Below are 4998 nucleotides of genomic sequence, written 5' to 3' on the forward strand. Positions count from 1 at the left end.
GCAGCAACAGAAAACATGGCAAAAATAGAACATATGTGAACTACAGACAGGTCAAGAAGAATAGGTGGGAAAGAACAAAACTTTAATAGAAGAAATTAACACCTGCCTCAGGTGGGATTCGAACCCATGAACTCAGGATCTCTATGCATACGACTTAGTGGATGCGCCACTCAGCAGACACAGCTCAAGGGGCAGCAGGAAAGAGATTACAGAAATGCAAGCATTGACATATGCCAATCACCAAAGATGTAGAAATGACACCGCAAAGCAGAAATCACAGAAATACAATGTATATGAGAATCAAAAAGCTCAAGTGAGATTGAAGACAAGAAGAACATTCCGTAGAGTAACGCTATAAAATGTAATATAAAGTAATTAACTATGACAAATAGACAACATCACAGGGACGATCAACTTTACAGAGGTTTTTCTCAAAAAAATTCCTAGGTGCAAGAAAAATCTGTTCAGTCATTTCTGTGCGGATTGCTCCAAACATTATACGAGCAGAACCTGGCATAAAATAAACAAAATTTGTAAAAGGAGTAGCGAAAAAATCATTTACCATATGCCTTACAATAACACATGAACAGAATGATGGAAAATGACAAACGAGGTATCGTTGCAATCGGCATAAACCAGTGAATACAATTTCACAAAGAAAATTAATATCCGACAAAGTATTCAGAAGTTATGAGCAGTTCTATAAGAACTGTTATAGTTTATAACCCCTAGGTGGCGCTGTATTCTGACTTCCCAGATACAATCAGGACATCATGCCGAAGCTTCCTACCGATTTTTGCGCCAATATATCCAATACTTCAAAAGTTATAACAATTTATGACAAATTTCAAAATGGCGGACAGGCGGTTCGGTCAAACCCGGCATAATACACATCGACAGATGCGGCATGAGGTAAGGAATCCGTAGACACCAAGATCATAATTTTCTGACAAACGATTCAGAAGTTATGCGCAAAAATAGCCTTTTTTCCTATCTCATGACCCATAGGTGGCGCTGTCACCAAATTTGGCATGGACCCCCATTTCATGGTCGACATGAAGCGTACCAAATTTCATCTCGATTGATCAAAGAATGACCGAGATACAGCTTCAGAACCAATTTTGCGTCAATCTCGTTAAGTTCACGCATGAATTACTTTTAAATAAAGAAAAATATCAAAATTCTGTTCAGTCATTTCTATGCGGCTCACTCCAAAGATCACATGTGCCAAATCTCATAAGAATTGAACCAAATTTAAAGGAGGAGTAGCGAAAAAACGAAATACTGTACATTTCAAAATGGCCGCTACTGTAATGGGTGGAGTCTTACTGTAAGGTATTAAAAACAATAAGCATGAGGAGAGCAATCACGTGTACTAAGTAGAATTTTCATAGAGCAAATGGATCATGAGTTATAACCATTTGAACATTGAATTTTTGCACTGCTGGTGGCGCTATAGAGTTAATGCTAGAGACCACATTTTTGGTCACTTGACTTTTCAGGACCACCTCTATAACTGTGCCAAATTTCATCATTTTCCTATGTACGGTTCATAGGGCTGCCATAGGCACCAATGGCTAAGAAGAAGAAAAAAGTACAATTCCAATAGGTGTCTCAGCACCTTCGGTGCTTGACCCCTAAATATAGCTGCAAGCAGCGATACGGGGTCAAGCACCTTCAGCGCAATGAGCACCCAAAGCACAGCAAAAACGGCACGACGCAGCAAATGCGCAAAGCGCAGAAAGCGCGCAATACAGAGCCCGAACCCGAAGCAAAGCAAATGCAGAGCAGAACCACTGCAGTGCGGAGCAACAACAGTAAAGATGGCAAAAATATAATATCAGACAAAGTATTTAGAAGATATAAGCAGTTCCATAAGAACTGTTATAGTTTATAACCCCTAGGTGGCGCTGTACTCTGACTTCCCAGGTACCTTCAGGACATCATGTCGAAGCTCCTTACTAATTTTTGCGCGGATATGTCCAATATTTCCAAAAATATAACAAATTATGTGAAATTTCAAAATGGCGGACAGGCGGTTCGGTCAAACCCGGCATAATACACATCGACAGATGCGGCATGAGGTAAGCAATCCATAGACATCAAGATCATAATTTTCTGACAAACAGTTCAGAAGTTATGGGCAAAAATAGCCTATTTTATTATCTCATGACCCATAGGTGGCGCTGTCACCAAATTTGGCATGGACCCCAAGTTCATGGTCAACATGAAGTGTACCAAATTTCATTTCAATTGATCAAAGAATGACTGAGCTACAGCTTCAGAACCATTTTTGCGTCAACCTGGTTAAGTTTGCGCATTTATTACTTTTGAACAAAGATAAATATCAAAATTCTGTTCAGTCATTTCTAGGCGGCTTACTCCAAAGATCATCTGTGCCAAATCTCATAAGAATTGAACAACATTTGAAGGAGGAGTAGCGAAAAAATGGAATACTGTACATTTCAAAATGGCCGCTACTGTAATGGGTGGAGTTTTACTGTAAGGTATTAAAAGCAACAAGCATGAGGAGAGCAATCATGTGTACTAAGTAGAATTTTCATAGATCAAGCGGATCAGAAGTTATAACCCTTTGAACATTGAATTTTTGCACTGCTGGTGGCGCTATAGAGTTAGTACTAGAGACCCCATTTTTGGTCACATGACTTTTTAAGACCACCACTACAACTGTGCCAAATTTCATCATTTTCCTATGTACGGTTCATAGGGCTGCCATAGACGCCTATGGCTAAGAAGAAGAAGAAGAAGCAGAATAATAATAATAAATATAGCTGCAAGCAGCGATTCGGGGCCAAGCACCTTTAGCGCAATGAGCACCCAAAGCACAGCAAGCAACATAGAAGGTATCAATCACCCAATGCTCACTGACCACCCAAGGTGCATCAAGAACACAAAGCGCAGCAAATACCCAAAGCGTTGCAATGACAGAGCAGAACCACCGCAGTGCAGAGCAGCAACAGAAAACATGGCAAAAATAGAACATATGTGAACTACAGACAGGTCAAGAAGAATAGGTGGGAAAGAACAAAACTTTAATAGAAGAAATTAACACCTGCCTCAGGTGGGATTCGAACCCATGAACTCAGGATCTCTATGCATACGACTTAGTGGATGCGCCACTCAGCAGACACAGCTCAAGGGGCAGCAGGAAAGAGATTACAGAAATGCAAGCATTGACATATGCCAATCACCAAAGATGTAGAAATGACACCGCAGAGCAGAAATCACAGAAATACAATGTATATGAGAATCAAAAAGCTCAAGTGAGATTGAAGACAAGAAGAACATTCCGTAGAGTAACGCTATAAAATGTAATATAAAGTAATTAACTATGACAAATAGACAACATCACAGGGACGATCAACTTTACAGAGGTTTTTCTCAAAAAAATTCCTAGGTGCAAGAAAAATCTGTTCAGTCATTTCTGTGCGGATTGCTCCAAACATTATACGAGCAGAACCTGGCATAAAATAAACAAAATTTGTAAAAGGAGTAGTGAAAAAATCATTTACCATATGCCTTACAATAACACATGAACAGAATGATGGAAAATGACAAACGAGGTATCGTTGCAATCGGCATAAACCAGTGAATACAATTTCACAAAGAAAATTAAAATCCGACAAAGTATTCAGAAGTTATGAGCAGTTCTATAAGAACTGTTATAGTTTATAACCCCTAGGTGGCGCTGTATTCTGACTTCCCAGATACAATCAGGACATCATGCCAAAGCTTCCCACCGATTTTTGCACCAATATATCCAATACTTCAAAAGTTATAACAATTTATGACAAATTTCAAAATGGCGGACAGGCGGTTCGGTCAAACCCGGCATAATACACATAGACAGATGCGGCATGAGGTAAGGAATCCGTAGACACCAATATCATAATTTTCTGACAAACGATTCAGAAGTTATGCGCAAAAATAGCCTTTTTTACTATCTCATGACCCATAGGTGGCGCTGTCACCAAATTTGGCATGGACCCCCAGTTCATGGTCGACATGAAGCGTACCAAATTTCATCTCGATTGATCAAAGAATGACCGAGATACAGCTTCAGAACCAATTTTGCATCAATCTCGTTAAGTTCACGCATTAATTACTTTTAAATAAAGAAAAATATCTAAATTCTGTTCAGTCATTTCTATGCGGCTCACTCCAAAGATCACATGTGCCAAATCTCATAAGAATTGAACCAAATTTGAAGGAGGAGTAGCGAAAAAACGAAATACTGTACATTTCAAAATGGCCGCTACTGTAATGGGTGGAGTCTTACTGTAAGGTATTAAAAACAATAAGCATGAGGAGAGCAATCACGTGTACTAAGTAAAATTTTCATAGAGCAAATGGATCATTAGTTATAACCATTTGAACATTGAATTTTTGAGATGATGGTGGCGCTATAGAGTTACTGCTAGAGACCCCATTTTTGGCCACATGACTATTTATGACCACCACTACAACTGTGCCAAATTTCATCATTTTCCTACATACGGTTCATAGGGCTGCCATAGACACCAATGGCTAAGAAGAAGAAAAAAGTACAATTCCAATAGGTGTCTCAGCACCTTCGGTGCTTGACCCCTAATAATAATACTAACAATTACAATAGGTGTCTCAGCACCTTCGGTGCTTGACCCCTAAATATAGCTGCAAGCAGCGATTCGGGGCCAAGCACCTTTAGCGCAATGAGCACCCAAAGCACAGCAAGCAACATAGAAGGTATCAATCACCCAATGCTCACTGACCACCCAAGGTGCATCAAGAACACAAAGCGCAGCAAGTACCCAAAGCGTTGCAATGACAGAGCAGAACCACCGCAGTGCAGAGCAGCAACAGAAAACATGGCAAAAATAGAACATATGTGAACTACAGACAGGTCAAGAAGAATAGGTGGGAAAGAACAAAACTTTAATAGAAGAAATTAACACCTGCCTCAGGTGGGATTCGAACCCATGAACTCAGGATCTCTAT

Source organism: Paramisgurnus dabryanus, chromosome 1 (assembly GCF_030506205.2).
Source record: "Paramisgurnus dabryanus chromosome 1, PD_genome_1.1, whole genome shotgun sequence".
NCBI lineage: Eukaryota > Metazoa > Chordata > Actinopteri > Cypriniformes > Cobitidae > Paramisgurnus > Paramisgurnus dabryanus.